At 59.2% G+C, this 11,472-nt stretch overlaps 1 pseudogene; it reads right to left on the reverse strand.

Annotated features, from left to right (window-relative positions):
* Positions 1-7,528: 7,528 nt before the first annotated feature.
* LOC141935088 (nucleoporin NUP35 pseudogene) lies at positions 7,529-8,530 on the reverse strand (annotated as a pseudogene).
* Between the last annotated feature and the right edge of the window lie 2,942 nt (positions 8,531-11,472).

An 11,472-nucleotide genomic window follows, 5' to 3' on the forward strand; every position in this document is an offset into this window, starting at 1 on the left:
ACGGGGGGGTCAGGGGCAGCCCCCAGGGAGACCCCCACACCTGCCCCGAGGCAGCCCCCACAAATCCCCACCACACAAACGCCCGCAGGGACATTTCACGGACCCACAGAGACACCCCAACCCACAGAGACATCCCCCCCGGCCCCATAGATCCCCCCCAGCCCTATAGAGACTCCCCCAACCACAGAGAGAGCCTCTCAGCCCCCCAGAGAACACCCCAGCTGCACAGAGACTGACACAGAGACCCCCCCCAAAACCCCAGATCCCCCCCAGCCTCACAGAGACACCCCCAACCCCACAGATATCCCCTCAGCCCCCCAGAGAACGCCTCAGCCCCACAGAACCCCCCTCAGCTCCCCAGATCCCCCCCAACCCCACAAAGACCCTCCCCAGTCCCCCAGATCCCCCCCAGCCCCACAGAGACACACCCCCACCCCCCCCCCCCGCAGTGATGGCCCCCACCAGGGCAGCCCCATGTAGAGGTGCAGGAACTGGAGGAAGTTTTGCACCAGCCCCACGGGGGTGTAGGCCCCCAGCCCCAAATCCTCCAGCCGCTCCTCCCCCTCCACACCCACCGTGGGGGGGGCTCTGCTGCACAGTTGGGGGGGGGGGAATCCGGACCCACAGCAGGGGGGGTCCAGCCCCACTGTGGCTGTGGGGGATGGGGAGGCTGCCTGGGAGGGGGAGGAGCAGGGGGGTTATAGGGGGGGTCTGACCCACAGCCCCCCCCCCCCTCGAGCCCCCACCCTGCCCGTGGTGCCCCCTCCGAGCCCCCAATCTGCCCCCCCTGAACCCTCCCCCCCAGACCCCCAATCTGCCCCCCCAGACCCACAATCTGCCCCCCAGAGCCCCTGTCCTACCCCGTGGCCACCCCAGACCCCCAATCTGCACCCCCAGACCTCCAGTGTGCCCTCCCAAGATCCTTGTCCTTCCCTATGGGCCCCCCAGAGCCCCCAATCTACCCCCCAGCCCCCCCAATCTGTCCCCCATGAACCCTTCCTCTCTCCCTCACTTGGGCGGTGGCGAGGCTTCAGGGCGCGGGGCCCAGCATCAGGGGGGGTGTCTCCAGGCCCAGAGGGGCCCCCGCAGCATCTGGGGCGGGGGGGGGGGGGGGGCATGTGATGTCACATGACATCATCAGCACCTACCCCTCCCACCCCCAGGGGCAAAGCCCTCCCTCTGCAGAGCCCCAGCACGGCCGTGATGCTACCACCACGGAGGGCAACACTCGCAAGGGAGAAGTGGGAGAGCGTGACGCCAAAACCACACAGATATGACCCCTACTGGCTCCTGCCGCTCCTTGTCACTGTCTCCACCTGGCTCATCCTCGAGGTATGGGGGAACGGGGGGGTTTGGGGAGGACCTACAGGAATGTGGGGGACATGGGGGTGTTTGGGTAGGACCTACAGGAATGTGTAGAAATGGAGAACATGGGGGGTTTTGGGAGGACCTACAGGAATGTGCAAAGTTTGGCTATGGGGGGGGGGGGGGGGTGTTTGGGTAGGACCTACAGGAATGTGTAGGAGTGGGGTATATGGGGGTTTTTGGTAGGACCTACAGGAATGTGGGGGACATGGGGGTGTTTGGGTAGGACCTACAGGAATGTGTAGAAATGGAGAACATGGGGGGTTTTGGGAGGACCTACAGGAATGTGCAAAGTTTGGCTATGGGGGCGGGGGGGGGGTTTGGGTAGGACCTACAGGAATGTGTAGGAGTGGGGTATATGGGGGTTTTTGGTAGGACCTACAGGAATGTGGGGGACATGGAGAATATGGGAGGTTTGGGTAGGACCTACAGGAATGGTTGGGGGACATGGAGGGTTTGGGTAGGACCTACAGAAATGCAGGTGGCACCAGTGCAGTGAAGGGAGAACCCAGCTCTTGGGGTCACCACCCCTGAGAGCCCTGTGCAGCCCAGGGACATGGAGGCTGCTGCAGGCACAGAGCAGGAGATGGGCTGGGGCAGCTCTTGGGCTGCGTGGGAGGGGCGGTCGCTGCAGGGAGTTGCAGAGGTTTGGGGCTTTTTTCTTGGGGTGTGGGAACAGTTTCCGTGTGTTACAGACACCCAGTGCCCCCTGCTTAGAGTGACAAGCGTTCTCCTTCCCATCAGCTCTTCGGTGACGCATCGAACCAGCAGCTGCTCACCCACAGAATTCAGATTTCCTGGGCGAGGTCGCGGGAGAACTGGAGGTAAGAAAGGCTCCACTTCCTGCGCTGCTCCGGGGTCATTCGCAGCTCTGCTCTTTTTTCCCTCGGGGAAAGCAGAGCCTGGGGCAGAGGGTAAAACTCTGCAGACATGGGAAGCTTGGCCTTGTGCTGGTGACCCATGGGGTTTGTGTGCTGCTGGTGTCTGGGGTGGAAGGGCTGAGGGGGGGACCCTCTGAAGAGCCCACGCTGGCCCAGACCCAATCTGACAGACCCACAGCAGAGTGCAGCTGTTGCTTTCGTACTTCTCATCAGCTCTTTGTCCTGCTCCTTCCCAGAGCTTTGACCTGCAGGAGGAGGGTGACAGTCTGTCGGGTGAAGAGGAGCTGCCCTGAAGAGAAGCCCCCGTCTGCCTCAGCCCTGCACCCTGGGACTGTTCTTCCCTCTGCTCTGGATCTCTGGGGCTACTCAGAGCTGCCCTTGGCAGAGTGAATCTTCTCAGGCCCCGAGAGCTCTGGGGATGTCGTTACTGCAGGTTTCTTCAAGGCAAAGCTGGCCAGGAGAGAGAAGCCATGTTTGGGCCTGCAGGGCAGGGTCCTGTCAAGATGCTTTAATGGTGCCTACTGGAGAGAACAATCACTAAATAACTTTTTGTGTAAAGCTTTGAGCTCGCGTGCTGCTGCCCTTCTGTCAGCAGGCAGCCCAGTTACTGTCCAGTGCCAGCCCAGCTGCCAGCCATCGCCTTCACAGCCAGCGCTGCCTCTGCCCATCGTGATCTCTGCTGCAGAGTTTCTCTGGGTTTCCTTCCCCGTTCTGTCAGGGAGCAGCCAGGGCACTGCTGAGCACGGGGGATTTCTCCTTTCGGTCCCACTAGAGCTGAATCTGGGGGACTCACCCCAGGAGGTTTCTCCTGTCACAGCCTCATGGATGTGGCTGCTGCTGTCCCCGTGTGTGTGTTCCAAGGACTGATGCTGCATCCCAAAGGGCAGATACACAAACACACGCACAGACACACACGGTTGATGTGAAGGGCAGAACAGACTGACACAGACAGGCCAAGGCCTTTACCAGCGCCTCTGGGTTCGTAACCAGCCCGTGCATAGCCAGGAGCACAGCCCGGTCCTTCTCTGCCTTTCCCAATGAGCAGGAGTGGATGTTTACTAGTGAAACACAAACACCCTTCGCTCCCCGGATTCACCAGCACAGCACGTGCAGAGGTTGCTCAGCTGGCAGCAGGGACACCAAGCGCCCGGGATATCGGTGGTGGGATGTCCAGCTCCTCACCCCGACATCGGGCACAGCTTGGCTCTGTCCAGAGCTGTGTCTGCCGGGTCACGAGAGTCCAGTTTCAAGTTCACTGGTGCACTGTACGCACGCACACCGGGGTCCCACCAGCACCTGCCCTGAATCACTCTGTGTTCCAGCTGCTGTCCCCAAGACCTCTTGCCCCCTGTGACCAGTGGCCCCTTCTCCCACCACACCCTCTCCCTCCCCTCCGACCGGCTCGGGGTCATTCTTCCCCTTTGTGCCCGACTTGGCTGCCTGCAGCCTCATTTTGCAGGTGCCGGGTGTGGAATCCTTGCCTTGGACAGGAGACGGAATGGAACCGAAGCATGGTGAGCTGTGAAACTTGGGAACTTTATTCAAGAACTAAGACAAACTTTTTGCGCAGTCGGAGGCGTGGGCAGGACCGAGCAGGCTGTTGGTGCTGAGGCTGCCGTTGGCTCAGCAGGCAGAGCCGCTGCAGGAGATGGTTGTGGTGCACTGCAGCCTGCACTGGACTCTGTCCGTCCGGCTGCTCAGGCCTTCCCTCAGGTTCTGCAGGGGCTCCTGCAACCAAGTTGTATTGGTTTAGCCCCTGCCGGGGTCTGAGACCACGTGGCCGCTGCCCTTCCCCCACAAAGGGAGTGAAATACAAAGCCCCGATCTGAGATAAGGACAGGTTTAATACAGCAGTGCAATAGCAACACAACAAACAACAACAATAACAATAACAGTAATGACAAGGAACGGGGCAAAATATCTACCAATACAGCAGTGAGAGAAAACCCGGCTGTGCGAACCCCACGCGATCACCGATTCTTCCCCGCGGGATGTCAGCATGGCATATGAATAACCCGGCTAGAGCTTCCTCCCCCACTGCTGGGGAAACTTAACCCTATCCTGGCTAAACCAGGACACAAGTGAAGAACTCCACCAACTTCTGGGGTAGAAAGGGGCAGGAGCTGAACCCGCCTGATTGTGTTGGTGTTGGCCTTGGCATCTGAAGGGGGGTTGAGGGGAAGGCTGGCCGTGGCGTCAGAGCAGCTGTTCCTGCTGGGCGCAGCCCCATCTGTTCTAGGATCCAGTCGTAAAAGTGCTGAGTGGAGGTGTAGACTCTGGGCTGTTTTGCTCTCCTGCAGCCTCTCCCCCAGCTGGTCGCCCCAACGAGCCAGAAATACTCAGCACTGTTGTCTTTGAAGATGAGAGGCGCACCGCTGTCCCCCTGCAGCAGAGGAATGAGGGTCACGGTGGTGTTGGGTGGCCACTGTCCCTGCCCCTGGGCTGGCTCCTTCTCTCTGCCAGCACCCCCCAGAGCTGTATCCGCGGCACAGAGGCTCTGCTCAGGTGCTGGAGCCGACAGGACTTGTCTGGGAGGGAGTGGTGGGCCCGTGGGGTAGGGCTCGTGCTCATCTCCGCACAGCGATGCTGGCTGGGTGCAAGAGGGACGTTCCAGGGCTGGGAGCTGGAGCTCGAGGCTGCCAGGAGCGCTGGGTGGGCTTTCTGGGCAGAGTCCTGGGCCTCTGGGGCATGCGGGGTCGTGGGCAAGGAGCTGCAGCTGGGGAAGGGGAGGTGAGCCCCGCCAGCGGTGGGGACCCAGCAGTGGGAGGGCAACTGGCCAGGCAAAGCCCACACCGGGGTGTGTCTGGGCGGCTGTGCTGGGGCTGCCTGTGCCACTGGGTGCTGCCTTGTCGCAGGCTCCTACCTGGCAGGTGTCGATGCCGCCCTGTGGGTAGCCAGCGCACAGGTTGTGGGGGTGGATGGCCCCTCGGTACCACCGGCTGCTGTTGCAGAGGTTGAGGTCGATGAGGTGGACCTTGGCCTCCTGCAGAACATCTGTTGGTCCTGTGGCTGCGAGCACAGAAAGGAATTAACGCCCGGCAGCTCGTTGCCAGGTCTCCTGCCCTGTCTGGGTGAGCCCCTTCCCTGGGGCTTGGCTTTGCACCGGCGTTGCCCTTCTGTCCCGCTGTGGGCCCTGGGCCAGGCTCATCTCTCCATGGGCACACATCCCCGCAGCCGGGCTCTGGCTTTCGCCTCTGCTGTCAGGAAGCTCAGCCCGCCTCCCCCGTGTGCTGAGCTCGCACTCAGGACACGAGCACTTTTGGGAACTCACCTCTCGCCGTTGTGGCCCCCCAGCCACGTAGCAGGTTGTCAGCTCTGACACTCGCAGCGAGGCATTGGGCACACAGGCGAGCTGTATGTAGTAGCCACACTGCACAGGCTGGTCCAACTCCAGCAGCGCAATGTCGTTTCTCTGCAAGGTGCTGCTATAATCCTTGTGAACCAGCAGCCGCTTGATACTGCGCACTTGGGCCTCCGGGCCCGGCTGAGTCAAGTGGGTGGCCCCGACCACCACGCGCCACACGGTGATGTGCCTGGAAGGCAGATGGGGAGAGGGCTGAGGGAGCGGAGCCACATGCTGCAGCAGTCCAGCAGTTCCCTGCCCTCTGCTTCACGCGGGGGAGAGGAAGGCAGCGCTACAGAGGCTGCAACTGTCCTCTGCATGCCTTGGGCTCATGGCGTGTCGAGCTGGAGGCTGTAGGAAGCCGTGGCAGGAGCCCAGCCCTCTCCTGAGCAGCCTCTCAGCCGGGCTCGGCAGTGCCCAGGCACTGGGCGTACCGCAAGGAACAGGGCTGGGAGTAGCCTGTGGTGCTGCGGACGGGGCACCCGCAAGTGCCGGGGGATGTCCCTGTTCCTGGCCCTCCTTACCTGGCCTTGGTGAAGCAGTGGGCTGCTGTGAGGACCCACTGCACACATGCCTCATGCCTCTTCTCCAGGGATCCTGGATGCTGATGATCCAGGGCCAGGCCCCTGGCTGGGCGTCTGTGCCCCCCACCACGGGCAAGGTGCCATCGTCAGCAGCCACAGGCCAGAGCCTGCAGGTCCCTCTGCAACCAGAAACTCATCACTGTCCTGCTTGACGGCTCGCTCTGTCCCGGCTGAAGGTCAGCCTTCTGCCCTCCCCACGGGGCGCTGCATGGACAGTGAGGCCAGGGAGCCCCGTGGGGTGGGCGGGCGGCCACCCCCGTTTCTGCTGTAGCCCCGCAGGCGAGTTGTGCCAGCAGCCTGGGTGCTGCAAGGAGCCGAGGCTCCTGCGTGGGGCTGGGGAAGCCGTGGTGTGGCCACGGGGGACCAGCAGGCATGCTCCAGGGAACCCCATCAGGGTGCCCAAGCTCCCTCCCAGAGCCTCGGCCACTTACCCACAGTGTCCCAGGCGCCGTGCGCAGGCCAGCACAGGGCCAGCACGAGGAGGAGACAGAGCAGATAACATCGCTGCCAGCGGCATGTGCCAGCTGCCAGAACCGAGGGCTCGTGGCCACCAGGGCAGCAGCTGAGGCAGTGCCTGCAGGGCTCGTGGTGCCCGCGGTGCCCTTGGCAACGGGGTTGATGTCACAGCGTTGCTGGTTCCGGGGGCTGGGCACGGTGGTCTCTAGGGACAGGGGGGACAACATGGGGGTTTCCAAGCAGGAGGGGAGGCAGAAGCTGGGATCGGACACCCCCGACAGACCCCGCTGAATGCTCTGCTTGCGGGATGGGGTGTGCAGGCCCCGTGGCAGGCAGCAGCGCCCGGCCCCAGCACTGCCTGCCAACAGCCAGCAGGAAAAAACCCAGTGTGGCACCACAGCCTCTTGGGGGAGTTCACTGCCCCCCTGCTCTCCGCAGCCCTCTGCCACCAGGTCCTTCCCAAAACTCATACAGCGGAGAACAGAACTGCTACAGGCAGCAGCACCCGTGTGGGTGTGGCAGAGCCCATCTAGTTCCAGCCGCGCAGGCACGCAGGGATGTGCAGCCACCTCAGCCCAGCAGGGTCGAGCAGTGTCACCCTTCCCGCACACAGCACGGGGCGGCACCGGCCACACCGGCCACGTCAGCCCCAGCAGCACCCTCTGGCAGGCGCCGTGTCCTTGCTCTCTAGGAGTTTTTTAGCTTTATTAATAAAATGAAGAATTAAAAGATTGCTATGACATTTAGAACATGACACCAGAGAATTATAAAAGAGCAACAAATCCTAATAAAAATTAATAAAAAATAATAAATGAATCCTAATAAAAAATACATATACTAAGAGCAGTCCCTGTCCCTGGGAGCCAGCTGTGCATAGTGTTCTTCCTGCAAGAGGCCCATCATCTTTTCAGAAAAGAGAAAAACCAGCTAAACACATATTCCATTGTTTTAGATACAATGCTTTCATCTTTCCGCAGAGTTTGTCTGTCAGAAACCACCTGATAGTCACTACTGGAAGCTTTATACGCTGTTGCAAGAGGTCTCATTGTAGAAATTCTTGCACTATTATTTGCAGGTTGTACTGGTGTGCTGACAGATTTTGTAGGTGGAGTGAAAACTGAAGATGTTGAAGGCGTAGAGCTTCTTTCAAAGTTTTCCATCACACTTTTATCTATACACGGCTTGACGCCAATCATGAGAGATTCAACAAAAATTCTTCCATCTTTGCTTAAGCCTTTCCAGGCTTGAAGCTTAGACTGGTATCGAATATGCATCCAGTTTCCCGTGTTGGACATCACATGCTTTAATATATTTCCATACTGAGCAAACTGTAGAAGAATATATGAAGCTGATGCTTGAGGAAACCCAAATACAGTTACCCAGGTGTCATCAAGTTGATAATCTGAAGTCAGGGAATCACCCTGAGTATAAAAAGGGTCTAGTTGGGCAGGAGAGAGAGTAGTCTTCCTAGGCTGCCCAATACTTGCAGGACTGAACATACTTGAAGCTGTTCCAGGAGTTGATGGCATCGTTCCAGCCAATGGGCTCTGTGTTAGCAAAAAGCTGGTTGGTCTTCTTGAGGTCAGAGGTGTTGATCCAAGTCCGGGACTAGATAATTCATCATACAGGCTTCTAACTGGTGGAGCACCGCTTTTATCTTTATGTGTAGGGACTACTGGTTGTGGGGGAGATCCTCCTGGAAGTAGTGGAGACCTCATTTCCATTACAGCAACCGAAGGGCCGCTTAAAGCACAAGGTTGGGGAGTCACTGGAGCAGGTAAATCGCCCATCAGGAACCCAGGAAGAAATTGAGTACTAGCTCCCGGTTTTGGAGATGTTGGGGAGCTCAGAGTCATTGGCTCAGCTCCTGCGGGCGGCGGCTCCATGGCCAAGGTGGCCATGTCGGCCCAGGCAGCGGGAGAAGCCGCGGGCAGCTCCGCCGGGCGCTTTCGAACGGGATGATGAGCACACGCTTTTGTCCTGGTTTAACCAGGATAGGGTTAAGTTTCCCCAGCAGTGGTGGGGGGAGCTCTAGCTGGGTTATTCAGATACCATGCGGACGTCACATCCTGGCGCGGGAGCGTGGAGTGCGTGGTTTTATACATCTGCTCCTCTCACTCCTGTATTGGTAGATATACTTTGCTCTGTTCATTGTTATCACTGTTATTGTTGTTGTTTGTTGTGTTGCTATTGCACTGCTGTATTAAACCTGTCCTTATCTCAGCCCCGGGGCTTTGTATTTCACTCCCTTTGTGGGGGAGGGGCAGCGGCCGCGTGGTCTCAGACCCCAGCAGGGGCTAAACCACCACAGCTTTGCTGGGTAAAAAATTGGCTGATGGCCGGGCCCAAAGAGTTGTGGTGAATGGAGTTAAATCCGGTTGGCGGCCGGTCACGAGTGGTGTCCCCCAGGGCTCGGTTTTGGGGCCACTCCTGTTTAACATATTTATTGATGATCTGGACGAGGGGATCGAGTGCACCCTCAGTCAGTTTGCAGATGACACCCAGTGGGGTGGGAGTGTTGATCTGCTCGAGGGTAGGGAGGCTCTGCAGACGGATTTGGACAGGCTGGAGTGATGGGCTAAGGCCAGCTGTATGAGTTTTAATAAGGCCAAATGCCGGGTGCTGCCCTTGGGCCACTACAACCCCCAGCAGCGCTACAGGCTTGGGGAGGAGTGGCTGGAGAGCTGCCAGTCAGAGAGGGACCTGGGGGTGTTGATTGACAGCCTGTTAAACAGGAGCCAGCAGTGTGCCCAGGTGGACAAGAAGGCCAGTGGTATCCTAGCCTGTATCAGAAATAGCGTGGCCAGCAGGGACAGGGACAAGTGATCATGCCCCTGTACTCGGCACTGGTGAGGCCGCCCCTCGATTCCTGGGTTTAGTTTTGGGCCCCTCACTACAAAAAGGCCATTGAATGACTCGAGCGTGTCCAGAGAAGGGCAACGGAGCTGGTGCAGGGTCTGGAGCACAGGTCTGATGGGGAGCGGCTGAGGGAACTGGGGGGGTTTAGTCTGGAGAAGAGGAGGTGAGGGGAGACCTCCTGGCCCTCTCCAACTCCCTGAAAGGAGGGTGCAGAGAGGGGGGAGGAGTCTCTTGAGCCAAGGAACCAGCGCCAGGCCAAGAGGGAATGGCCTCAAGCTGCGCCAGGGCAGGGTCAGACTGGCTCTTAGGAAGTATTTCTTTGCAGAAGGGGTTGTTGGGCGTTGGAATGGGCTGCCCAGGGCAGCGGGGGAGTCCCCATCCCTGGAGGGGTTCAAGAGGTGGGTTGACTTAGCCCTTAGGGATATGGTGTAGTTGGAAACTGTCAGTGCTGGGTTAACAGTTGGACTGGATGATCTTCAAGGTCCTTTCCAACCTAGATGATTCTGTGATTCTGTGAGTTGTCTCGCTGATCAGGGCCAACACGGACAAGGGTGGTTGTGGCCGCTGGTGTGCGTGGCCAAGGACAGGCAACTGTAAGTTCCAGGCAGAGGAGGCTGCTCCTGCTCTCAGCCCCATGTGCCATTCTCCATGGCATTGGGAAATGCTGCAGCAGCCTCAGCCCCTCAGTCTGCCTCCTATGGCCGACGGCGGAGCTGTGCTCACGTGCAGGGTCGGGGCAGTCACGGCAGAGGAGCAGGAAGCAGCCGCCTGCGCTGCGCTTGCTGAGCAGGGCCGAGTCCCTGGAGGGGCGAGAGCAGTGGCCTGAAGAATGTCAGCCTCAAAGCTGGTGATGGGCGCGGGAGCTTCCTGCTGCCATCCTGGCTTGTGTGGAGAGACGTCAGGCACCCAGCTGAGCGCCCAGCCTGGGCCCGGGAGTGCCAGGACAGGATCCCTCTGAAAACGCAATTCCATGTGAGGTGGAATGATCCCCCATGCCTCCAGCGAAGAATGCTGCCTTCTAAAACTTCAAACTAAGTCTTAGAGGGTTCTTTTGAGACTGAATTTATGGTAACACCAGGGCTGGGCCCCAGAGAAACTGGACTCGAGGCTGCTTTGTTTTTGGGAAGCTGACCTGAAGGTGGTGCCCCAGATCTGCTTTGAGAGAGCAGGCAGAAGGCGGCCTGAGAGAAGGTGACTCGTGCTCTGTGGATACTCTGCTATTCCAGTGCCAGTTTGCCAGTGGTTGAGGGGGAATGATGTGAGAGGGGCCACGCCTGCACGACCTTGCTTCCAGGGAGCTGGGAAGCGAGTGGCCTGAGGGGCCAGGGGAGCCCAGCTGAGGGCTGCAGCTACACTCCAAGGGCTGTGCCACCGCAGAGAGCACCCAGGTGCCCTTCCCTGCACCAAGGGTAGCCCAGGATTAGCTGGTCCCCTTCCCCAGGCAGGACAGTCCCATTGCCTGAGACCTGCCCCCCTCTCCCCTCTGAACTCCCAGCGCTGAAGGGACACCGCTCGCCTTTTGCGATCTCAGGCGGCCCCTCAGCCCCCGCACTGTGTTCCTCTGTTCCATGCCTCTGACAGGCTTGGGGCATCGACCACCTCTCTAGGAAACCTGTTCTAGGGTTTGACCACCCTCTTGGTAAAGAAATGCTTCCTAATGTCAAGTCTGAACCTCCTCTGACGCAGCTGGGAGCTGTTCCCAGGCATCCTGTTCCTTGATCCCAGGGAGAAGAGCTCAGCACCTCCCTCTCCACGTCCCCTCCTCAGGAAGCTGTAGAGAGCGATGAGGTTGCCCCTCAGCATCCTTTTCTCCAAACTAGACAAACCCAAAATCCTCAGCTGCTCCTCACATGACACGTCTTCCAGCCCTTCACCAGCGTGGTTCCCCTCCTCTGGAGGCATTCAAGGACGTTCACATTGAAACAAAGACATTGACTCATCAGTAAAGGTTTTACTGTTAAGCAGATATTCTTGATTAGCAGCA

The sequence above is a fragment of the Strix uralensis genome, chromosome 26, assembly GCF_047716275.1.
Source record: "Strix uralensis isolate ZFMK-TIS-50842 chromosome 26, bStrUra1, whole genome shotgun sequence".
In the NCBI taxonomy this organism is placed as follows: domain Eukaryota; kingdom Metazoa; phylum Chordata; class Aves; order Strigiformes; family Strigidae; genus Strix; species Strix uralensis.